The sequence below is a fragment of the Acomys minous genome (assembly GCF_964271855.1).
Source record: "Acomys minous genome assembly, chromosome: 6".
Classification (NCBI taxonomy): Eukaryota; Metazoa; Chordata; class Mammalia; order Rodentia; family Muridae; genus Acomys; species Acomys minous.
The window spans coordinates 42,412,714-42,438,645 of NC_140487.1; the positions used below are offsets into that span (position 1 = coordinate 42,412,714).

Sequence of the window (25,932 nt, forward strand, 5' to 3'; positions counted from 1 at the left end):
CAGCAGGAGAAAGCCTCACTATCCCGGGGGGTGGGGTGGGTGGAAAGGGGTTGACCCAAGCTCTCCCACCCTTCTCTCTGATTTTCTGTCCTTTTATTTGTGAAGAATGAGTGCAGATTCTTGGTAGGAACTGGTCCCAGTTTCATGCGGCCAGGGCAAAAACAGGACTCCCTAGCCTATATCCTGTGAGTACATGCTCTCAGGAAAAATAGATTAAAGGCGACCCACTGTTCTTGACCCAGAAGGGTGGGCCTGCGTGGTCTGTGGCTGTCTTATCATTGGGTGGTGCTGGGCCAGACAAGACCTGGGCATCCTGGGTCTTCATTTTGCACCAGTCTATTCTTGCTCTCTGTACATGCTGGTGATGCTCTTTTCTATATACCTTTGATTATAGACTGATGAGTGGATCCTGCACCCCAAGACAGCTCTCCTCGGCATCATATGGGGTAGGTGGATGTGATTTGGACACAAATCCCTAAGCTGCTAGAGTTCCGTGTGGGCACAGCTGGCCTTGGAGTACCCAGACATGGTCAGCTCCCTCTTGCGTGTGGGGAAGTAGGGTGACTGGGTTCTGCACTGGCCTATTGCCCGCCCCCACGCCACCTCTGGGGACAAGGGATGCTAGTTCCAGAAAGGGCCCGGCAAGGGCTGGCCTTCCTGGAGACTGAGAGGATCTTTAGGAGAAAATGAAGAATCACTATAAGCCCTGCTGTCTTTAACCTTGCACCTTAAGGGCACCTTGCTTTCTGCTCTAGGCTTCAGAGATGCTTGGATAGAAAGCAATCACAGTTCATAGTTGTTGTCTTGAAAACAAGATCATGTAGGCTAGCCACAGGGAGAAATGTGGCCTTTATTCTGTGCCCCCTTCCCGGTACATCCCACTCAATCCCCACTTCCCAGACACCAGACACCCGCTGCCTTCCACCTCCAGACACCAGATGGCTCCCTCTCTTTGCCTTTCCCCTCCAGACCATTGGGGCCCCTCCCTGTGCCTGCAAGAGGTTCCAGAGCCTTGCCTCTGCACGGTGGGGCCAGCCAACCCCTTAGCTCTCAGGGGCTACTTCTCATTTGCTTAGGCTCAGCTATTCTTTCTGCCGGGCACTGCATCTCTCTCACACTTCTTACATTTTTTTTTTAAACCCATCTTTCTTTGCCTCACTCTGAGGCACACTGGCCAGCCTTTATGTCTGCCCCACCCCCCAAGAGGTGCAGTCCTGGGCATGGCCCCTTCCCCCTTCCGGCCCCTGCCGCTAGATGGAGTCCTCACTCTGCCTTCGGCTTTGGCCCGCCAGGTTTGGGAAATCCCGCAGTCTCCAGTTGTGAGGACCTGGAAGCAGGACTAGGCTCTTTGGTTCACCCTCCTCTTTTCTCTTCTCAGCCACCTGTCCTTCCTTCCCAACCTTTCCCTCTTTTCCCCCAGTTTGAGCCAAGGATCCCAACCTGGCCCTCGCTTGCACATTCGGTCTTTGACAGGCCCGGCCTCGCTTCTCTTCCTGGTTTGTCTCCCACTTGCCTTCTCTTCCTTACAACAACTCTGCACCGTCTTGTTCTATCCAGTCACCCAGTTCCTTTCTTTTTCTTCCTGAATTAATTAATTAATTAATTAATTTTCAATTTTGGCAAGTAGAGTTTCGGCTGCTCCATCTTGTCTTCTGGGGTGACAGCTAGAGGTGAGGGGAACCCCACAGTCAAGGAGACACTCTAAGGCCGGGAAAGCTGCTTCTGCATTAACAGAGTCAGTCACAAAGCTGAGTGACCCTGTGTCCATGCCCTCTTGGTCCTGGGGTGGCCTCTGTGTAAGGTGTAAGCCATGGGCGTTTCCTTTTGGGTCCAAGCAGGCTTCAGCTCTGTGCATCCCTATCATCTCCAAGTGGCTTCTGATCCACTGTAGGGCCACGAGGTCATTTGTGACTTGGAAAGAGGAACTTAGGGTGTAAAGGTGGCCTTATGATCCAGAGGACCAAGGAATGGCTCTCATGGAAGTGCAGTTCTTCTGACCCTGGTCTGGTCATTCCTTTACCACAGTTGCTTTGGCACTCCGCCATGCCACTGCCTTCCCTCCAATCCTGGGGAAGGTAATGCATTTCTGAAGGTACCACATGAGCCCGCACATTAGAACCCACCTGGGAAGCTTCAAAAAGAAAGATGCCGGCCAAGAGCCACAGGGCCTCACTCCCAAACAATCCAATCAGACCTGGGACAGGGGATGGGGAGCCACCTGGCTGTAGGTTTCAGCTGGACCACCCCCTGGGGATGTTCCCCAGTCCAACCAGGATGCTCCCGAGTCCCTAGACAAGCTCTTCTTCTGTGGCCACTCCTGACACGGAACAATACACATGGGTTCCTAGGGCAGAGCAGAAGACTGGGTGGAAGCTTCATGAGTTTATTATTTTTTTCTAGGGGTGTAGTGAGGGGACAGGGTGCGGGTGAGGGGGCGCATGGGATCAGAAAGTTTGGGGGTGCTACAGCAAAAGTCGAGGGGGGGGGAGGCAGGGAGCTGTGACAAGCCCCTCTGTCCAGAGTATCCATAGGTCTGGATGAGAAGGGGCCCGTGACTTCAACTCCTTCACATCGGGGAGTGAAGAGTCAGAGACATTTTTACCTTTTTTTGTTTGTTTGTTTTTTCTGATGCTGGGGAGCCCTCACTACCTGCTTTGACTGTCTCTGGCCAGAGCCTCTTGGCAGACAGGGCAATCAGTAGAGTACTACGTTGTCTGGGTGTCTTCTGTCCAGGAAGAAGAGAGCAAGAAGAGCTGGGCGCTGATGCACCGGGTGTGCAGGGCCAACTCTGCATGGGACGGGGCACCCAGATCCGTGTGGCTTGGCAGGGTCATGGAGAGTTGTGCTGTGGCCACTCGTCCTGCTCGGGCTCCGATGGCTGTTGAGCCACCATGGCTCCCATTGTGGCTGTCCCTGTAATAATGTAGATTTCTAGTGTGCTGGCTGGGTTTTTGTCGACTCGACACGCACCTAGCCATATCTGGGAAGAAAGACTCTTAAGTGAAGAATGGCCTCCATCTGACTGGCCCATGGCAAAGCTGTGGTGCATTTTCTTGATTGGGCAGTCCCAACCCTGGGCCAGTGGTCCTGGGTGGTATAAGAAAGCAGGCTGAGCATGCCACAGGGGAGCAAGCCAGTAAGTAAGCAGCATTCTTCCATGGCCTCTGCTTTAGTCCCTGCCTCTAGGTTTCTGCTTTGACTTCCTGTCGTGAGGCACTGTGCTGTGGAAGTGTAAGCCAAACAAGCCCTTTCGTCGTCTGAGTTGATTTTGCTCTTGGCTGTTTATCCCGGCATCAGAGAAGCACACTAGGACACGCAGTTGTTCTAGAAGGTCTTGGAACTCTGCCATGGTGCTGCGGAAAGCGAGGCTCGGGATCTGTGTGATTGAAGGGACTCCAGCAAGTCCTTCAGCGTTGCTGCTCTAAACTTCTCCCGACTGGCAGCCCTTCCAGTGGTCAGTCGGGGAAATGACCTGAGGAGAGGCTGCTGGCCCAGGCTATAGCCACATTTTAGAGGAGGAGAGACTGAGAACCAAGCTCCCCCCTCCCCCTACCCCGATTCCTTCCAAACTGGACACAGAAGACCACGCAGCACCCTGTCATCTCCCCACAGGCTGGGTCCTTGATCATCCTGATCTCCCCATGCAGCAACCAGCTGGTATCCAGGGGTGACCCTGTCCCCCATGGCCTGGGCATTGGCTGTGTTACAGCTGCCGAGCCCAGGGCCCAAACAACAGCAGCTCCAGGAGGCGGAGGGCCGTCAACCCTTCTCTTGCTTTTGAAGGCCAAGCTTCCTTTTCTGCTGTCTTGAGAGGGACCCAGCCTTCCTCCTTCTTCACAGTGAAGCTGAGGGCCAGAGGCAGCAAGGCCTGCATGGTACAGGGAGGGAGCCAGGTGGGTGTGGAGGGGGAGAAGGGGAATCAAGAGGTGGGAAGCAGCACAAAAATGGAAACCAGGGATGTTCAGCAAACACTGAGCTGCCCGATGTTAGCCAAGCTGTTAGGCCCTGATCCACTAGGCAGGCTTCTTACCCTGCAGTGTCTCCGTGTTCCAACATCTAGGAAGGAGGCTTTGGGCAACTAGGAAACCACGTGGACTGCTATAGCTCTCTTCTTCCCCTGAGGCAAGGGGATTTCTGCAGAGGATCCTGCTGAGTGGGGAGGGTGGCTCACTCCAGAAGCAGCTACTTTCAGCAGAGTTTGTGTGGCCCTTCTGAGGGTTGTACCAAGCCCAGGAGTCATGTCACAGTGGGTACCAGAAGCCTGGGCCTGGGGCTGGTGGGTGGACAGCTGCAGAAGACAGTGTTCTCCAAAAAGAGGGTGTCTCTCCCCTTCTGTCTCTCACAAGCTGCCCCCACCTTCAGTGGCCATGAGATTCCATCTCTTCGGGGGCTGGGCTATTTAATTTTGACAGTCTGACTGAGAGAGGGTCTCCAGGCTTGAAGGCACATGTCATCTACAGCTCAAGTTAGTAGAATTTTTCTTACTCGGTGTTACACATCTCTTTCACTTGTACTTGGATTTCAGTTTGCCAACACAAACAATCCTATTGAGGAAACCGAGGCACAGAGTTTGTATATCCTGCCTGACCCCACAGGGAACTCTATGTCAGGAACATCAGCAAGCTCAGTCCCCTGGCCCCAGAGCCTGCCTCTAGATCTCCATCGTATGTTCTGTAGGGCACATGGCTGGCTGCATCAGCAGAGGGGAAGCAGGTGCAGTGAAGGTCCTGGGTACCACCAGGAACAGAGGAGGAAGCTTGGATGTGCATTTGGAAAGCTAAGATGCAGAGTGATGTGTGAGTCTTGGGGATCAAGCAGAAAGCGACTCAGAGGTTTTAAGGAAAGAACGAGGGGCATCTGAGAGTGGTTTCCCCCAGCTGCCCTGTGTTGTAACTCCTTGCATATGGCACACAGAGTCGCTGTCCGTTCCCTGAGCCTCCATCCTCACTGTCCTCCTCACAAAGGACAGGTGACCTCCCCCAAGAGCACCAACCTTTGAGTGGTCTGTGTGACCCTGGGGTTGCCCTTTGGCCCTGAACCCTCAGCTTAGTTTTTGGGACTCCTTAACCACTAATGGAGCCATCTCCTGCTGTCCTCAGAGGCCAGCTTGTTTTGAGCGCTCCAGCTTCTCTGTGGTGCCCTAGATAGGCACTATGGCTTACAAAAGAGAGATTTTTTTTTTAAAAAATGTGGCTTCTAGTTCCTTTTACTGTGGCTGGGATACAATGCTGTGACAAAAGCAGCTTAAAGGAGAGTTTGTCTTGATTCAGTCTGAGATACAGCCCATCACAACAGGGAAGTCCAGACAGCAGGAGCATGTGGCAACTGATCACACTGCATTTTCGGTCGAGAAGGGGAGAGATTGCGAATGCAAGGTTCACGTGCTTCCTTTTATGCAGTGCACGACCCAAGCCCAGGGAATGGTCACACCCACAGTGGGCAGATCTCCTTACCTCAATTAACCTAGTGATCAGTTCCCTAGAGGCATGTGCAGAGGGCCATCTTCCAGGTGATTCTAGACCTCACAAGTTGACAACCAAGATTCCCCCTTACAACTTCCTGCCACATCCTCATGGACAGGCCCTTGCTTAGAATTCCTCCATGGTCTGCACATCAGGACAGTGAGTGCCAGCTGCCATGGCCTTTGGCAGTTACCTCTTATGGCCAGGCTTCCGTGTGTCACATACCTGCTAGTATGGAGAATGGACGGTGAACCTGGCAACAGTCCCTGTGACTAAGGTACTTTTTCTCTCTCCATTGTCACATTGCAGCTTTAGCGGACTTCAGTTTTCAGGTTATTGTCCTGGTGTATGGGGCTCAGGTGACATATGGATATCCATGCAGATGTTGTGACTTGTCGGGCATGGCTGAGTCTATGTGCCATCTCCCCAAGGCAAGTTGCTTCTGTCTGTGAGTCTAGCAGCTGGTTCCTACATGCTGGGCCCTGAGTGCTTGGCTGATCTCACTACATGCTTGCTCTTGGGCTATGTCCTTGATCTATGTGCTGTGCCCACTGGGCACCTTGAAACACGTGTCTCTCAGCCTGGCTAAAAGCAGGTGGCTTGTTGATGGAGAGTCTGCTTAAGGACTATGCTATGGCCCAACCTGCTTGGATAGCTGAGATGGCACTCAATCCCAAGAAATAGCAGAAACCTTGGCCCCGCTTTCCAGTCGGCAGAGTGCCTTCCCACTGGGATCTTACTGTGCCTCCAGCATCCCTAGTACCGGGAAAGGTGGGAAACCTTGCACATTTCACAGTTGGCATTGAGTGATTTCCAGATACACTGCCAATCAGTGGATCTGGGTCAGTGCTGGCAGGCTTTTTGTTTGGCTCCAGGTTGAAGTAGCAGAGGTGCTGGGAACTTTATTCTGAACCTTTTGGTTAACTTCAGGGGGAGGGTTCTACATATGCATCTTGACCTACTCATGCCATATGTACTGTGGGCAGGGACCACTCCTGCTGCATCACGCCTCCAGCCCTCCCAACGCCCCTTCTTCTCTAGCCATCATGACTTGTGGTACCCAGATGTCTGGCTTCTTGTACGTGGGCAGTCTACCAGTGGCATGTGTTGTCGCAGGGGGTTGCGTGGGGAGGCAGGGATTTGTTACTTGCATTGTGACATCTAGGCTGTCATCAACACATCTACTCATTTCTAGAAGAGTCTCTGGGGTGTTGGCCTCTCTCGTCTTCGTAGACTCCAGCTGAGATGATGGCTGATAAATATTGATCACTTGGAGAAAGTTCCTTATCAGTGCACACACTTTCAGTAGTTTCTACTTAGGAAGGAAGACAACAAAAATAAAGTAAGGAAGCCACAAGAGCCTCACAATACCGCTGGCTTTTGGCTTCACTGGGACAAATGTGTGTGAGGCCAAAGGCAACTCAGTCAGTGTAGGGTAAGCCAACTAATTTTTGAGAGACCATTTCTTCAGCTTGGCTAAAAAGGACATTCAACGAAATTGAGCTAGTTTAAAACACTCTACTTCCTGTATTTCTCACACTCTTGAGTAGCAAATAGAATGTGCCATTGGGAAGTTATCACATAGCTCAGAGGATGTGACTCTTTAGAGAGCAACCTCTTCCTCCTCCACCTGCCTCGGAACAAAGTCTCACAGGTAAGTCTCTGACTAGTCTGAGACCATGTAGATCAGGTCCATCTCAAATTCCTTGACATGTGGCCGCTCTGTGCATAGGACTCCCTGGGATGACCAAGTCCCACCCAAGAGCAGCAGCGAAGTAATAGCCATGCATTTCTGGAGGCCGTTGAGTCATCCAGGCAATCCTTCCAGGTAGACCACAAGAGCCATCACGATATCCAAGTGACAGGAGACTGAATTTGGCAGGACTCTTAGCTTAGCATCTGCCTTGGGGGGCCCAGCGAGATCCATAGTCCATTCCCCTTCTCTGCCTTGGAAGATAGGACCCCAGGGAGCTGTGCGCACTAACTCGAGTTGAACTCTCCCAACCTGAGGCTTGCACTTCCAGGATGTCCTAGTGGCCAGGGACTGTGCGGCACTCACTCAAAGCTGTTTGCTTTCCCAGCAGGGACCACCATGAACTGATATCCTCTGAGGGAGCTGGCCGTTTCCACAGACAGGCCAGACTCCTACAGCCTGTTCCCTGGAAAGTGCTCAGGGAACCTAGAGGGTGTCCCGCTAGGGGAGGGCAGGATGCCAAGAGAGACCCAAAGGTATGAGGAGGAGCCAAGCTCAACACTTCTCCCCTGGCCTTTTCAGTGGGAGGTGGCTTGCCCCAAAGTACACAGAGCCTCAGACTGAATCCAGCTCTCTGTTCTGTTTGAGTAGCACCCAGACAAAGCCTGCCCTCGGGGATGCTCCTTTGCCCCCTCCCACCATGGTAACCCCGGCATTCACTGGACCATGGGAGCAGGCCAAGTATGCGCGCGATTGTCTCGGATTCTCTTGTTTCTTCACATTGGCAGACGGTGTTTGGATGTTGCGGACATGTTTTTCTTTCTCATCCTGACATATTTATACCCTAGTTTTGTTTTGTTTTATTTGGCCCAGTGGAGAAGGGATGTGTGTGGGCGGTGACAGAGTGGCCGGGACACCCTTTGTATTAGGTTGGTTGTGAATGCCCATCTATGGGTCTTAGGACCTGACCACGGAAGGAAGGGACTTGGAAGCATTCTTAAAGCTGCATGCCAGCATAATCACATGGCATTTTGATCCAGCTATTAATGAATCAAATGAAGCAGGTATAAAGGCCTCACATACCTCAGGCAACGGTTCCATAAAGGAGGCAGTAAAACACGTAATTAGGCAAATCAAATAAGGCACGGAAACAGCTTTCAAATGTTTAGTCACATGCCATTTCCCATTAGTTTACTGTGTGCTTAAATGAGCCTGTGGTTTTATGGCCTGGTTAAAAACAGAGGCAACTGCAGACGCATAGCGCATTTGAAGGTTGCTTCTTCACACCCCAGCGTATGGAGCAGGGCTGGTTATACCTAACAGAAGGGGAGAACGAGAATAGGACTCCCAAGGAAGACCTGGAGAATGCCAGGGTCATAGCGTCATCAGCAGACATGAGGCTGCTACCAGAGGGGCTTTTGGGGGACCCATCCTTCTATTCCCATTTCTATGAGTCTGATGGTCTCTTGCACAATTACAGCACTTTTATCCAAATCTGCTGCAATGTGGCAACTATTGGTCAACCCATCGGTCGCCTTTCTTTGTATAAATAATCAATTCTAATCAGTAATTGCATCTGGGCACCAGTTCAACTCTGCTGTCATCTTTTGGCTCCCAGCATCATGACTCCAAGGGCAGCAGTACACTTTACTATTACAGTACTCAAGGCCAGACAGCATTTATTCTTACGCTTAACCATCTGGTTAACACGCTGTGTATTCCCACATTTCCACTCCATCTCCATCGTACAGAAAAGAAAGGCGTGTGCGAGTCAGAATCTTTCAAATGTTGACTCTCCGAGCTCCCAGAGAGGATGGACCATTTTTCTTAGTCTTCATAGCTGTAGCCTGGGACTATTGAAGAGATTTCTTTGGCAAGTTTCTTTTTTTTTTTAAATTTAAATTTAATTTAATTAAAAAAAAAAACTAAGGTGTTTGATATTGAACAGGCGGGAGGACTGAGGGAGAAAAACAGGTATTAGGTCAAAGATAAACCCAAAATCTTACGCAAAGAGCTTGCAAACCTAACCCCTGTCTGCATGACTGAGAGGCACGTGAGAAGGGAAGCAGGCCAAGGCAAACAGGCATGGATGCAAGGCCAGCATCAGCAAGACCAGCGGTGTGCCTCACTCACCGTGTCCCTTGCCACCACCCGAGACACTGCAGCATGGTGCAGTCTTTTCTCTCGTCATACCTTCTCAGATTAGATGGTTAGATGCCCAATTATCTGATTTATTGAATAAGACATTCCTTAAGAAGCTTAGTTTGATTGAGTCTTATGGTATACACCTCTAATCTGAACTACTGAGGAGGTTGAGGCAGGAGGATGGCAAGTTCAAGGCCACTCTGAACTACAAAGTGAGCCCAAGGTCAGCATAGACAAGCTAGTGAGACTCTTTCCCCAAAAATACTAAAAAAAGGCTGGGGTTCTATATAGCTCAGTGATGGACTACCCACGTGCATGCACACAGTCCTAGGTTCAATCCAGGTAGCAAAGAAAAGAAAAGTATGCTTAATTAAAATAAAACATGTCTCTTCTTTACTGTCACTTTAGATTTGGGTTGGAGCAAGGGTCTGCAGGGACCATGACAGTGTTCCTGACATCAGAGCATTAGGGAGCTAAGCTGCTTTAAATCAGATGTGACTACCATATACTTTTAGGGGTGTTTTAAGTGTGACCATTTTCCTTCTTTCCACTCTCTTCAGATGGAGAAGGAAAAAATTTGTTTCATTAGAAGAAAACGTGGCATTTACTCCTGGTACAAAGGTTTTGTGGGAGATGTGCTGTGAAAGAATAAGAGTCCTATTAAAATATTTATAAATTGAAGCAGCCCCAGAAGCCACATGCTCTATTAGGCCTCTCAGTGTTCTGTTCTGAAAGCCAGATAAATCATCACTCAGAGAGCAAAGATGAGAAATCCAAACAGACACAAAGAGTGCAGAGGGCCTCCGAAGGAGGAGGCCATCCAGGCCGGGAGCGCAGCACGGTGCCTTGGCATTTCTGACTCATCACGAAGGGCAAAATGGAAGAAGTGTGTGTGTTTGGGGCTTCCAGTGGGTGTCAGGAGGTAAGCAGCCATCTGCTGTGGCTGCGGCTTCCTTACAGGGGAGCGGACTTGTTGACCTGAGCCTGGAGGAGATGGAGATGGAGCAGGGCACAGAACTCCCACCCAGACCAGAGATCCCACTCTGGCCCCATGTTGGAGCCTTTCAGCCATTCCATGGGGCTTGGAGGAAGACTCCTGGGTCAGGGACACATTTCTGATGTCCATAAACCTGCTTGTTCACTGGTAAAGCTGCCGTCACTTAGTCCTACAACCATTTAGTCCACGGCACTCCTAATGCATGCTGAGCCTATGCCAGCTCCATCCTTTGGTGCAAACTCGAGGCCCATCCTGTGCTGGGAGAAACAGCTGAGGTGTCCAAGGAGAGAGGACTCAAATCCTGAGAGCAGACTGCAGAGCTCCCATGCTTGCATCTTCATGCCAGGGAGCCAGCAGTTTCTCAACTGGACATCATGTACCATACAGCTGGTATGAATTTGGGAGGCCATGCCCACACAGCACCAATGGGCTTTACAGTCTCTCTAGGCAATTATGAAGAAGAAGAAGAAGAAGAAGGAGGAGGAGGAGGAGGAGGAGGAGGAGGAGAAGAAGAAGCGGAAGAAGAAGAAGAGGAAGAAGAAGAAGAAGAAGAAGAAGAAGGAGGAGGAGGAGGAGGAGGAGGAGGAGGAGGGAGGAGGAGGAGGAGGAGGAGGAAGAGGAGGAGGAGGAGATTTTTGGGGCCTTTTTCCGGATTTGGGGTCCTGGGTGGAGTAGGTCCCTTCCTTCTTCTTGGAGTCAGCACTAGGACCTTCCTGTCCCTTCTTAGCAGCAGCACTTATGCTCAGCTCAGGGCTTTGCCCCCTTCCAGTGGCACAGTCTGTGCCCTCTGCTGCAGTTACCACCCAGCTAAGGACCTGCTTATGTGTTTGCTTGAAAGTTCTATCTCCTTTTGGCACCCGTGAGGTTTGATTTTCTTACAGGAATATATCAGACCTTCAGAGAATGCTAAGCTACTGTCTAGTATATTTGCAGCCTGAGTGTGTGGTCCCACCTCATGTCACGGTGATCAGATCTCTATCTGGTCCAGTCTCTGGGAAGGATGCTTATCCAAGATCCAGAGGCGTTTGCTGACTGGGGGGAGGGGTGATGTCAGGAGAGCGGGCTATCACTTTCCCCCCAGTTCATCAGTATTGTAGATGTTTGGACTTACTGAGAAGAATGTCAGCTGTGCAGCTATGATGAAACTGCATGGGCTTTCCTTAGAGACACAAACTACAACTACCCCAGTGACTCAGCAACCACACTAGTGGGAAGTGAAGTCGGTACGTTTAAGGGATATATGCCATTACAGGCCCATCCCAGCACTATTTACCTGCCAAGATATGGAAGCAACTGGCTGTCCTCAATGGAACAAATGGGTATGGTGTATATGCACAGTGGCCTATTACTCAGCCTTGAAAAAGCAGAAAAGTCCAGACATTTTCAAGAACATAAATTAGAAGGTAGAATGGAAGGGGCAGGAGACCAGACTGGGAAGAACTCGCTTATGTAGTGCTTTGAATGAGAATTACCACCCAGCGGTCCTGGCATTTGAATACTTGGCCCCCAGTAGGTGGCGCTGTTTGGGGAGGTTTGTGAGGTGTGGCCTTATTGGCGGAAGTGTGTCACTGGAGGTGTGTCTAATTAGCCCTCTCTCTCCATCCGGCTTGGGGAGGATGTGGGATATCTGCCATTTCTGCTGCTGTTAATGTTGTTCGCTGCCACAATTTCCTGCCGTGATGGGAACCGTCAGGCCAAATAAACCCTTTCTTCTATAAGTAGCTTTGGTCGTGCTGTTTTTATTACAGCGATAGAAAAGCAATGGATCCAGAAGTGGAATCTAAAACGTCGGGATTCACAAAAACGACGGACTGAGCGGGAGGTGGCTGCCAAGGCCTGGGGTGGAGAAAGGTCCAAAGTTACTGCAGCCCTACTACGTGCCAAGGGACCATACAGTCAGGAGTGATGTTACATGCTTAAAACTAGCTAAGAGTCGCTGTCAACTGATCTCATGACAGGAATTGTAACCAGGTGAGGGGACGCCCCCCCCCCCCTTGTGAACTAATGTCACTGTAGTGCTTTCTGTGTGCTCACCAAGGACCAAGTTTGGATACCTGTACCCATGGCCAGGGGAAGAAGTACTCATTGCTGGCGGGCAGGGAGGGAGGAGATCTGAGACAGGCGGATCCCTGGAGCTTGCTGGCCGGTCCATCTATCTGAGCCAAGGAGCTCAAGTTTTGCCTAAAAAAAAAAAAGGCAGAAATAACTGAAGAAGATACCTGATGCTGGTCTCTGGCTTCTGTCCATGAGCACACATGCACACCCCCCCAACATACAAATCACACTGAATGACTGAAATATGCTATTTATACCTCTGTAAACCTGGAATAAGAGAAGATGTCTGTAGGCCTGGTGCCCAGGGCCCTGGGTCCTGTTCTTTGCAGGTGCTTGCCTCAGCAAAGCCTTGTGCCCATCTTTTTCTGGAGAGGCATTCTTCTTCCTCTCTCTCTACCTCACTTCGGATGCCTCTTGCTGACTGGGTACACTGGGGACAGCTGCAGGTAACTCTTTCCCGGAAGAGCTGATTGCTGCTGGAATAATGGTCCGGCTCAGTGCCCTGCCCCCTCACCCCCCCCCCCCAATGATGACCTAAGTCAGGCCACCAGGGGATGATGCCTTAATAGAGCAAGCGTGCACGGTCAGCAGCAGCTCCTGGCACATCCTCTAGGGATCCAGCACTTGGAGGGGTCAAGTCACAGGAAGATGGAAAGCAACTCTGTCCACCGGTGAGATGACGAGCCCTCAAGTGACCAGGAACAGTGTGGTTTTAGACATGGCCCCTCCTTTCTCTCAGAGTGCTGGCTCTATCTGGAATTAAAATCTGAGTGCTTTGTCTCCTGTGGTGTCAACAGCCCTGGAGTGACTTGTTGCTGTCTCCTTGTCCCAGGTCTGCTGGGTCTTATGTGTGGCAGTGTGAGTCTCTATTGGTGGTAAGTAGGAAGCCAGACCCAGTGAGGCACTGTTTGCCAAACAAAAGTGGGAAGCTGGGAGCAGGACGTTAGTGTAAGTTCTGAAGCAAGGAGGAGACCTGCAGAGGGTGGCTTGGCTGAATAGCAGGTAGGGGAGGGAGCTGGGGAGGGAGTGAAGGAAGGTAAGTCCTGGGCCACACAGCCTGACGCTGAGGCAGCTGAGTCAGAATCTTTCTCACCCTCCATTTTGTAGGCAACAGGAGGGAAATGCTGACTGGGCTGTGAGGTGGTTGCTTCCATGACTGGTTATGACCGAGTCATTACTAAGTAACACTTCACTCAGGAGATGGTGGGTCTCTGTGAACTCTGTTTGACCTCCTGAGGCCCTTTTTGTCCTACTTGTGCCCTATCCCAACACCTCCCCACGTGGGGCTTCTGTGTTGGTACTTTGTGCAACTGGCCACCTACCTTGGGCATACCTGTTCAGGGATTAGAGCTACCAGGCACTGAATGGTGGCCCAGGTGGCATTCTATCTGTGACTTCCCTGTGGCCATCATGGAGCATCTGTGGGTCAACAGTGCCCTGGTCCAAAGTTCACTTGTTCTTGGGTTAGAGAGCCTTGCAAAATGGTAGAAAAGTACCAAGATGTATCAGATCTCTAAGGTGTCAAGGGCCAATCCAGAGCTACATTAAAGCCAACTGGAAGGTTCTAGAAAATTGCCTTCGCTAACCTTACTTCTGGAGATGATGATTCGATTTGACTGGGGTGGGCCTATTAATCCTTTCCTAGGTGCTTCTGGCAGGTTATCAGGAGGAAGACTCAGTGTCCCAGACTTAAGGATCTCAGATGTCTGAGAGGGAAATGGCCAGTGTGAGGGGCTGCCAGGAGCTGCTGGCAATATCCTCATCAGGGATAGACAAAACTTGGTAAAAACAAAGCAGCTTGGAGTCTATTATCATCGAGGATGCCAGGGCAGGAACTCAAGGCAGGAACATGGAGGCAGGAAGTGGTGCAGAAGCCATGGAGCGGTGCTAGTCTCTGGCTTGCTCCCCACGGCTTGCTCAGCCTGCTTCCTTATAGCATCAAGGACCACCAGCCCAAGGGTGGTGCCACACACAGTGAGTTGGGTCCTCCCCCATCATCAATCAACTAATAAATGCTCCATAGGCTTACCTACAGGCCAGTCTGGTGGGGAAATACTTTCTTTTTTATTTTAATATTTAAAAATTTTTACATATACATTTATATCATTACACATATATACAGTAAGCTACCTATAGCAAGAAGAACCATGATACAATCAGGAATTATATAAATGTTACATTCTCAGTGTTTTGGCTGTTTGTATTTGGCAGCCTTGAAGAAAACATATATCCTATCTTGGTGCATCTAAGATTCTGAATGTAAATTAATATCTGTCATATCTTATCTCTATTAACTTAAAATATCTATCTAGACCTAAAAACATCTTAATCCCTAAATAGCTAAGCTTAATTGTAAAACTAAACTATCTGGTCTTCAATCCTGTCAGAGACTTGAGTGCAGGTTAGCATCTTCCCACATGAGAAGATGACAGAGACAGTTTGCTACCTGAGCAGTCACACAAAATTCTCTATAACGTTGGAGCATCATCTTCAGCCTTCTGGTCTAACATATCTGACAGACATATTTGTGAGGCAGAAACTATTGAGGACTTGCTTACCCTGTTTTGGCAGAGTTTGGCTGTCAATTCCGCCTGCATCCAAGCTTGCCCATTTTTAGGCAGAATTTTGTCTGTTGTAGAAACAAGGACATTTTTGCCCAATGGCTTGTTTGCCACATTTGAAACCATCTCCATAAGGAAGTTCTTTGATGCTCATCATCTTCTTTGAGGTAGGCTGGGTGTTGCCAAGAGTTAATTTGTCTTATTGTCAAAGAATCCTTAAAATAATAAAAACATCTTAAATGCCATATTCTTGAGGACTTCTAAGACCTTTCTAACTATTTTACATTATCTATCTATAGAATCACATCTATCTGTTGCACCTAAGATCTATATTCATGTCAGAAGCGATCCCTACTCCCCATATTGTGGAACCCACAAAGGAGACCGTGCTGCCTATCTACTACATCTGAGCAGAGGATCTAAGTCCTCACAGTGCATGGTCCTTGCTTGGTACATCAGCCTCTGCAGCATCCCCCTCTTCCTATGCTGGTATTTTTTTAATGTATATTTTATTTATTATAATTTATTCACATTACTTCCCACTTGTTATCTCTCCTCCCTCTTATCTTCCCATCCCTACCCTACTTCCCTCTTCTGCCTATTCCCCTCCCCTGGACCTCTGGCAACAGCCTATTAAGTCTCATCAGGATAGCCTGTGTCCCCTTCCACTGTGTGCACACTAGGTCATCTTGCCAAGGGGCAGTGACCAGATTGTGAGCACTCTAGTGCATGCCAGAGGCTCAGCAGCAGTCCCCCCCTCCCCCCCACGCAGAGAACTGGCAGTCCATTGGCTACATGGGAGCAGGGGGTCTTGGTTCTCTGCATGCCTTGTCCTTGACAGGAGCATCAGTTTGTGCAGGTCCCCTGTGCATCTGTAGGACTTTGTGGTTTCCCTGTAGAGTTCCCGCTCCCTCCTGGACCTTCTGTCCCCCAACTCTTCACTACAGCTCTCAGCTCTCTGCCCAGAGTCCAGCTTCCTGTCCCCGTGTCTGTCCCGATCCCTCACTGGGTGGAGTCTTCTCAGAGGACATCTATATTGGGCTAAAATCCACTTATAAGTGAATATGTACCATGCGTGTCTTTCTGTTTCTAGGTTACCTCACTCAGGATGACCATTTCTAGTTCCATCCAGTTGCCTATAAATTTCGAGATTTCCTTGTTTTTAATAGCTGAGTAGTATTCCATTGTGTAAATGGGCCACAGTTACTTTATCCATTCTTGGGTTGAGGGACATCTAGTTTCTTTCCAGATTCTGACTGCTACATGTAAAACTGCTATGAACACAGTTGAGCAAATGTCCTTGTATTGTGGAGCATCTTTCAGGTGTATAGCTGGGTCTTGAGGTAGAACTATTCAATCAATCTGGGGAAATATTTTCAATTGAGATTCCTTCTTCCCAAACAACTCTAGTTTGTATCAAGCTGACATAATAGAATTTTTTTTTTGCAGGGTGAAGCTTTGGAGTCCCTAGCATCCACCCACTTGGTGGCTAACAATCATCTGGGGATCCGGTGCCCTCTTCTGATCTCTCTGGGCACTGCACACATAGAATGTACATTCTCACCTCCAGACAAACATCCATACACATGAAATAAACATAGTAGAATCTTTATGGCCTGGAGAGATTTTATTTTCAGTGCTTAAGAGCACATACTGCTCTTGCAGAGGACTCGAGTGTGGTTCCCAGATTCCATATCTGGTGGCTCACAGCTTCCTGCAACTTTGGTTCCAGGGAGACCTGACTCCCTGGAGTCTGCTCTCCATGTGCACCTGCACTAGCAGCCACACAACACACAACTTTAAAAGAAACGATCAAATAGCAACAATAAGGTCCTTAGAAGATACCTGTTGGGATTTGCACGCTTTTGGAGAACACCCTTAATGAAACCTCACGGCGGCGTTTCACTCAGTTTCTATGTAGACTTCTAACTCACACATAACAGCATTTGTCTTTCCTTCATCTCGAGTGCTGGGATGGCAGGTGGGAGCCACTGTGACAGGCATTCCTTTAAGCTCTGGAAACATTCACAATCTTTGTTAATTGTGTAATGACTTTTTTTCTTTTGAGAAAGGGTTTCTCTTTGGAGCTCTGGCTGTCCTGAAGCTAGCCCTGTAGACCAGACTGGCCTCAAATTCAGAGATCTGTCTGCTTCTGCCTCCAGAGTGCAGGGATTAAAGGTGTGAGGCAACACTGGGGTCTGGCATAGGATGATTTTTTTTTTAAACTCCAGAGTGGGTTACAACAGGTTAGAACTTTCGTCAGTCCTGGGAGCCCGGTGGGGCACAATAGCTCCAATTTTGCCCTTTGGAAACCTCTTTGACTGACTGTCCTTGGAAGACGGATGGAAACCAGAGTCCACTTCCCCAAGGCAGAATTCTTTGGCAGTGTCCTGGGAACTTGGTGGCCCCTGGGGCTGCATGGTGACAGCTGGTGGGCTGCCCCTCCCATAGCGGAGGTATGGCTACCTTCTTCCCCAGGAGGACCACCCATCCTTGTGTGCTGAAAGTGCACTTGCTGGAGAGCTCTTGTGTGGGGAGGCCTGGGCAAGCAGCATCCTGAGGCTGGGCAGAGCAGGTATGCACTGAGTTCTGCACTTATTTAGTGAGGAAGGCCAGATTTCAAGGAAAGATGATGCCGCCTGTGAGGGCCAGGGCCTACCTGTCAGGAGGATGTGAGGCAGGGGGCTGGTTTCTCTACGTGGCTTGTGACTGGTTTAGATTCTCTAAGTCCAAGATAGGAATTGGTTGCAAGTCTTCTGACTCCCGAAAATCAGAAAAAAAAATCTTCATCGAGATATAATTCGTTCACGATATGGCTTCTTATTGAAATTATAGAATTCAACAGAACTTATCATCTTCAGAGATAAGTACAGATATCACAGCTTAGGAAAATTTAGACAATTATTTCTGTGTCTGTGTGTGTCCGTTTGTATGGGTGCACTTGTGTGTGTGCAGATGCTCTTCCTCTGACATCCATTGTCCCTCAGATGACACAGTCTTTCATTGGGATCTGCTTGTCTTTGCATCCATCCAACTGGGGTTACAAGCACGTATCAGCATGCCAGGGCTTTTCAACATGGGCTCTGGGGCTAGAACTCAGGTCCTCATGCTTGCATGGCAAACACTTTACCGGCCGAGCCACCTGTCAGTCCTTGAGAGTTTACCTTTAGCTGTAAGCCTTCTTTCTACCACCCTGAACCCAGGCAAGTGCCAGTCTCATCTGTCCATCCCAGTTTTCCGCTCTGCACAAATCTTGCCCCCTTTCCAGTAGTGCGGTATACTCAGGTGCACCTCTCACCGTGCCATGGCTTTCTGCTGTTGAGCAGTGTCCTGTCCGCAGACAGGCCATCTTGTACCTGTTCCCGACCAAGATCAACACACGGCTGTGACCTTTGTGTTCAGGTTTCTATGTGGACGTGAGTTCAGCTCTTGAGACCGTTTCTAGGGGGCTTTTCAGGAGCTAGGTCAAAAGTGAGAGGCAATGTGAGAGATGCCGGGAGAGGGGCTTGCCAGAAGGACGAGAACACTTGATCCTGGTGGTGGCCCTGGACCAGGTGGCAATTTGCAGTTACCCTTAGGAGAGCTTGCCTGTCGGCGTGCGGCATCCTGTCTTGGTCCCTGCCCAGCTGTGGTCTGTGTTCATTCTCTAATGCTTGAAGTTTTCATGTATAATGAGTTGCCCAGCCACTGAGTTCCCTGGGCCTCTGGTCTGCAGCGAGATTGCAGTGAGAAGCATGTGTGTGGGCAAGTGTGGGAACTTAGTCTGCAGGGTCCTCAAGTCTCCCTTCCTGTTCCCTAAGCTTCAGTGTGGGCCACAGGCACATGTTTAAGATGGGTTTATGAGTCATGAGAGGGAGCTGGCGTGTACAGGTGGAGAATCCAGGCCTGGGGGGGGGGGGGGGAAGATGGATTCTAGCTTGGCAGCTCTCCTTGGCCTGTTTTCCCCTAGATTGGGGCTCCTTGGCTGGCCTGCTAGCAAGCTTGTTTTGCTCATGACCCCCAGACCTCAGTTTCCCTTCAGTGAGACGAGGATTGGCTGAGGCCATCACTCTGAGACTGCATTTGGGGTTGGAGTTTCCTTGGAGTCACGCCGCTGCCATCCTCACCCAGCCCACTTCCGTTCACATGATGCCTACCCAGGAACTCTGGGCGATTCCTAGCTTGTGGACAGGCTGGCTGGGGTCCATTCGTAAGAGCAGATAGCCCTGGCCAAGGACAGGTGAACCTGAGTCTAGAAGCCCTATTTCCTCTCCCTTGGGGCAACTGGTCACATACTGCATGTCAACAAAGGATGCTTTGTTAATGGCCTGTGGTCACTTTCTCCAGTCCTTAAGTCCTGGTCAGGGCATTTATTCCAGAACATCTTGTCTTTATACATCCACTTGTGCTTTTCTTTGTTCCTAGGCAGCAGCTTTTGGCGTGCTTGGCCCCCGAGGACCTTTGGTTGTTTGCTGTCTTTTGCCCGAGCCCGGGTGCTTTCCGGCTATGGTGCCTCTGAGCTAGGTAAGGGAATTCTACTAACCTGTGCAGAGCACACGCCCAGTGCTTGGAGTTAATCATCACTGTGTGCAAATAGGCGTGAGCTGGGCCCTTGTCCGCAGGATCACTATGCCTATTCTCAGCTGAGCGCTGTAGGCGAGAGGCCCAGGGAACTCAGTGGCTGGGCAAGATGAGTGTGGACGGTGAAGCATCTGAGAGCTTTCACCACATGAGCTTTGATGGATGTGTGTGGCCCTCCATGGCAGGGGCCCTTGGGCTGAGTATCCCGTGTCTCTGCTAGGCCTGAGCTTCCTCCCATGAAAATGCGATTGAACTTGATCATTTACCTGGCGTCCTAGCACAGATCTCCACGGAGCCCCCTATGTGGCTGCTGGTCCTGGAGACAGAAGGGACTGTTATAGTAACTAGAGGAGAGAGGTTTGCCAGACACTGGCCACTGGTAACTAGCCGTCGGACTTCCCGCAGTGTGTGAAACTCTTTGCCTTCTGGTCAGGCTTTGCTGCCGTGTGTGGACCTACAGACCAAGAGACTTACACAGGCTGCGTTGGAAAGGGGCAGTCCTCTTGGATCTTAGACTTGGGAAGTTCCTAGGCTTTGTCCCCTCCAGAGGGAGGGACTTATGTGTCTCCCACATTCTAGTCCGTTTCCTCCCTGTCCCTGTAGGCACAGGAAAGATTTAAAGATGAAGGGTTAGCAGCGATAATACCAAAGCCTCACCAGTGAAGGCGGCCCTGGGGATGTCCACCGTGATTTTCTATCATTCGTTGGCCTGGATGGTCCAGATGAGGGACTGCTGTGGTACTTAGGCCAGAGGGGCACGAGTTTTTACATTGTCTACTTGGGCCTTGGCTGGCAGAGATGGGCTGTGGGCAAGGCATGCGTGTGGCAGGGCCCATTCCAAATAGGAGACACCCGAGGCTCCCAGCTCTGCTGGGTGTCAGTAGCTAGTTATGCAGATAGCAGCTCTTCTGTGTTTGGTAAAGGGAACAGAGCCAAAGGCTTTTTAAGACATGCGCAGTAGGGCTGCCTTGTGGCTTTTTGCGAGCCTCACACTGATCTAGCGTTAGGATAGGACTGGCCTGCTCTCCCTGGTCTCTAGAACCTGGGCAGCCGTTCTTTGCTCCTCTTCTGGCCCTCAGCAACAAGGAGCTCAGGTGCTTTGTATCCCCCATTTGCCTGTGGCTTGAGCCCCACACGGTGGTGGGAAGATGTGAGAGGATAAAGAAGATAAAAGCTGTGTGTGGTGGCTCGCACCTTTAATCTCATCAGTTGAGAGGCAGAGGCAGGTGGGTCTCTGGGAGTTTGAGGCCAGCCTGATTTACACAGTGAGTTCCCAGGTAGCCAGCAGTGCTACGTGGTGAGATCCTGTCTTGAAAGACAGACAGACAGACAGACAGACAGACAGACAGACAGATGAGAGCTTTGACAAGGGAACGGAATCAGACAGAACGGATGGCCTACCCAATCTGCTGATTTTGTTTGCACACACCCGCCTCTGACGGACACTGTCTCATACTCACACAGCAGTGTCTGCTTGACCTCCAGTCAGAAGATGTGGCAGTGCAGACCTCAGTACTTCATACGGAATAAATAGCAAACTGACACTCGCAGGATGTCTACGAAACACTGCAGGTCTGTGAGCTGGTTCAAAGGACCCTTGAGTTGAAAAGCAAGTAATTTTGGTTATTTTCTGGACTGCTCACTAGCATAAAGACTTGAAGCGTAATGGCCTGAATTAGGAAGAAGGGGTTAACCAAATGCAGTCCCCTCTATGGTAGACTCTGACCTATGAACTTTTATGACCCTCTGGCAACGCTTGGCAAATGCTGGGAAAATAAAGAAAGAGGTGACAGGTAGAGAGACTGGCTTGGCAGCTAGAGGACTTGACGCTTTTGTGGAGGATCTGGGGTTGGGGTCCAAGTATCAATGGGGTAGCTCAGTGCTATCTGTAATTCCAGTTCCACAGGATATAACGCCCCCTTCTGGTCACTGTGGGCACTGCACATGGTGTGTGTACATACATACACGCAGGCAAACACATACAAAATAATAAGTAAGTGTCTTTTAAAAAAGGAGGTGATAGTGACATTTAAAAATAACATGTAGTGTAAGCACCAACTAAGAATCTTTCCAAGAATACTGAGATTTGGCTCACAGACTTCTGCCTCTGAGACACAGTAAGTGGGCTTTCCATGGAGCCTCTGCAAACTTATAGAGTCAGGCCTTTAGTGAGTGACTCTCATTCCCAGGACTGCACTTGACAGGTAAGTTTGTCAAGATCAGTCCAGTAAACTGCTATATCCATAGAGAAAATCCTGAAACCCAGGTCTTTTGGGTTAAGAGCAGCACACTGGGAAGACATGAACCTCAGCGTCACCATGAAGCCGAGTAGTTCTACTTTTTATCCCGTGGCTTAGGATTAGGAGTCCAGCATAGGTGCTCCTCTCTGTGTGGCCCTGGAGGTGCTTTTTTTGAGATGCCCTGGCTGGCCCGGCTGTTCCAGTGCTGTGTGCTGGGCCTTCTTCGAAGCAATAGGTCTTGTTTCCGGCCTCTGGACAGCAGCTGTCTGCCACAAGATCAGAAAACAGGTTTAGCAGGTTGTGTGTCCTGCTCAGATTGGCTCTGGCAGCCTCAGTCCCCTAGTGCTGGCTTCTTCTGTGGGAGAAAAGGGCTCTGGTTGCCATGAAGTCTTGCTGTTCTAGTGAGGGCGGACCCTGTCCAAGTATGGCTTCAGCATCAGGTTTTTTCTTTAGGGACACCTCTGCCTCTAGAGCAGCTTGTCCATATGACTATGTCATAGCTAAATACACAGGCGGCAGGAACTCCACTTGGCAAATGGCCCTGTTCACTTGGGGTCTCCTTCCCTGAACTCAGGTAAAGTTCAGCTGCAGCTGCAGATATGGAGCTTTGGGTCCTTAGAGCAAATTTGCAGCCTGCGTGCTTAGCTTTGCTCTGCGCTAGCAGGCCTGCCCAGGCAGCAGCAGCTCAGTGGAGAACCAGAGGCCTCCTGGTAGAAGCTGTTTCCTGCCCAGGAGTATGCCCCATGCTTACTCTGTGGCCCTGCAGTTTCTCATGTGTCTGTCCCTTTTCTTATCAGACGAAAAGAATTTACTGGAGGCTGTGGCCAGCTATCCACGGGGAGATCTGGGACTTAACGTTACACACAAGTGTGTTGCAGCCAGGTTCAGGCAGGTCCAAACAGGGCTGACACATGGCATGGTGATGCGACAAAGTGCTTCTATCTGGAGGTAATTGTATGTGTTCCTTAAAACGACTGGTGATGAAGTCCTTGCTTTAGTGAGCTTTCCATCCATGTGGCAAGGTGCTAAGGAAATGTTTTAAAGATGGGAAATTAGGCTTTGGCTTGTGGTTTCAGATGCTCAGCTCATGAAGGCTGTGGCAGCGTAGTGCCAGTGAGCGTGGATAAGGAAGTGGGGGGTACAAGCAAGTTAGTGCAACCAGGTTCCCAATGTCTCAGTGACATAACTTACTCTCATTAAGTTCCACCTCCTAAAGGTCCTATCACTTGGGAACCCTGTCACTCGGGGGGGACCCAGCATACATTATGTGGCCATTTGAAGACATTTTAGATTGGCAGCCATGCAGCACTTGTACTATTGTATTCATTTATTGTTAGCATATGCTAGCTAATGATGGGCACAGTTCACAACTCATAACATTCATTATGACATTTTTCATACTTTTATATAATGCATTCTGCAATATTTACCACTATATCCTCTGTGTCCTCCCTCCACCATCAGATAGTCTCTTATCTCTTCCTAAATAACACACTAGTGCACACGGGTGTCATATACACACATGCACACACACACACACACACACACACACACACACACACACACACATATACACACAAAACCTAATGGGAAGTGCCGCAGCTTCAGAATGACTGTCATAACTGTACCTGTACTGTTAGAACATTTCAGTTGTTCATTGAGATGTGTACATTTTGGTTATGGCTAATTTTTACTGCACAATGTGTTTTTTTTATTAACAAGTTCTTTATAATAAAGTTTTAATAAATTTAAAAAAATGCAAATGACAATTTCAGTCTTTATGCCGGAACGCAGCTTCATTGCCATACAGACCACACTTCCTTTATCCACGTGTCTGTCGCCGGCAACCTGGGTTGATTCTGCACTAGGCTACTGTAACTAGCGAGGAATCCACATGGAAACGGGGTCTCTATTTGGCGCTCACCTGGAGTCCTTCAGGTAGGTTCGCAGCCAGGCATGGGACAGCTGGGTCACATGGTGGTTCTCTATTTGGAGCTTTTGAAGATCCTCCGTACTGATTGCCATAGAAACTGCATTAGTTTACATTCCCACCAGCGGTGAATAGGCTTCCTCTTTTCCCACATCCTCGCCAACATTCGTTGTTTGTTTTCTCCATGATAGCCAATCTGCCTGGAGTCAGATGGAATCGCGCTGTGACTCTGGTTTGCGCTTCCTTGATGCCCAAGGATGCTGAACACTTCCTCATGTGTTTGCTGCTCGCTCATACGGCTTCTATTGAGAGCTGTCTGCTCAGTTCCTTTGTGCGCTTGCTGGCTGAATGTTTGGCCTTCGAGTTCTTTGTAGATTCCACAGCAGTAGCTTAGGCAGTAGGATCCCCCAGGCATTCGTGTGTGGGTCTGTTTGGAAACATGCTGTGCTGTGCACCCAAACTCTTAGCGAGAGAAAAGGGAACTTCTTTCCTTGGCACACTACCGCACCCATCTGGCCCCTGGGATATCAAGCCCCCACTGTACTCAGATGCAACTCGCTGCCTCCGCCTCTCTGGAGTTGGCAGCTGTCATTTTCTCCTTGTTTGAATATAGGAAGTTCACCACCACAGACTCGTGTTTCAGGCAGAACAGAGGGCTTCTGGGTGCTCTGTCCAGGGTGCAGATTGACACAAGGGTGGCCTCATCTGTAGGAACACAGCCATGTGGGTACGCATGTCTAATCGCATGCTACTTGTCAGTCCTGGAGTATTTCCCACTGGGTCTGCAGGGAGGTAAGGAGCTGGACATCAGCAGGGACATCAGGCCCTGGTCACCGAGGGCCTCAGGAAGGGTCAGCCTCTCACAGCCTGTCCTTTGGAGGTATCTCCTGGCTTCTTCCCACCAGCTCTGCTTTAGAAATGCCTTGTTGTTTCCTTATAGATCTAGCATACTGGCTTCTGCGTTAACTTTGGGGTTTTACCTGCCCAGTCTTGTTTCATTCACTCAGGACTAGTTCCTGACTTTGTAGACTTGGCTCTTTTTCACTTGCAGAGTTAGTGACCTCCTCTCTCTTCCTGTCCCTTGCCTTATCAAAGGCAGGGAGGGTGCCAGCTTTATTGTCACAGACGTCAGAGCAGTGGTTCTCAACCTGTGGGTCACAACCCCTGGGGGGAGGGGGTTGAATGACCCTTTCACAGGGTTGCCCAAGACCTTTGGAAAACACAGATATTTATATTACAACTCCCAACAGTAGCAAAATTACGCTCATGAAGTAACAATGAAAACAATTTCATGGTCGGGAGTCACAGCATGAGGAACTGTATTAAAGGGTTGCAGCATTAGGAAGGCTGAGAACCACTGTCTCGGAGCTAGAGTTGCCCCACGAGCCAACATCTACACTCTGTGACTGCACCCTGGCTGAGCTGTTTATGCTGAAACAAGAGGTGGGCCTGCTTACATGCACCTTGACACCTCTTGGTGGGGTCTAGGAGGCCATCCAGTGGCACTTTTGTTTTGTTGGCCAAGACATACAGCTGTGCTGATGCTTGCTTGGTTCTCCGCTGTGGCTCTGCACAGGAGCATCAGCCGCTTGTATGAGGATGAGGACGAAATGGAACATCCCTGTATCACCTGCTTGCGGCGATGGACGTGGACAGAGGTGCAACTTTGGGTGCATCTTCCACTGTGCCACCTCAATTCCCTGCAGTTTGACATGCGTTGTTTATTTTTATTCTGACAGTGGGTCAATGAGCTCTGACCACAGCTCACAGGTCCCAGCTATCCTGTCCCCACCATGATCTGTCTAGGGGGTGATTATGGCAGGGCCAGAAGTCACCCCACCTCATTCTGTTCCCCACCTTGATACTGAAATCACCTGCAACAAAACATGCACATAATGGTAGCTAGGGCCTTCCCTGGCTCCTTCGTCATGTGCACATGGTCTCCTGGAGCAACACCCGTGCTCTGCTGGCAGACAGGTGCATCAGGAAACCACTGAGGTCCACCCAGAGCGATACTTTCTACAGCAACATGGATTTACCGAACTTGTGATTCTATGGGGCCGGTGTGGGGTGGCTACATCAAAGCCTACAATAGTTCCTTCATTTTGGTCCCCATGGAGCTCATCTTTGCCTCAACAGGGAGACAGAATGCACCCAATGCTGCCCTGTGCATCGCCACAGCCCTTTAGGAAATAGGAGGGAAGAAGTGTCCTGAAGTGGTCCAGAAAGAAACTCCCCTTGAAGACTGAGCTCAAGGGCGGCGGGGTGTGTGAGGTGACATGCAAAGCT

At 49.9% G+C, this 25,932-nt stretch overlaps 1 long non-coding RNA gene across 2 annotated transcripts in view; it reads left to right on the plus strand.

Annotated features, from left to right (window-relative positions):
* LOC311600377 overlaps positions 1-25,932 on the plus strand; it is a 200,572-nt gene that overhangs the window by 10,206 nt on the left and 164,434 nt on the right. The window contains exon 3 of one of the 2 annotated variants that reach the window (XR_014780226.1): positions 19,318-19,416. The exons of the other annotated variant lie outside the window; for it this stretch is intronic. This is a non-coding gene — a long non-coding RNA (uncharacterized lncRNA). The remainder of the gene's footprint in view (positions 1-19,317; positions 19,417-25,932) is intronic. 2 annotated transcript variants of the gene reach the window in all.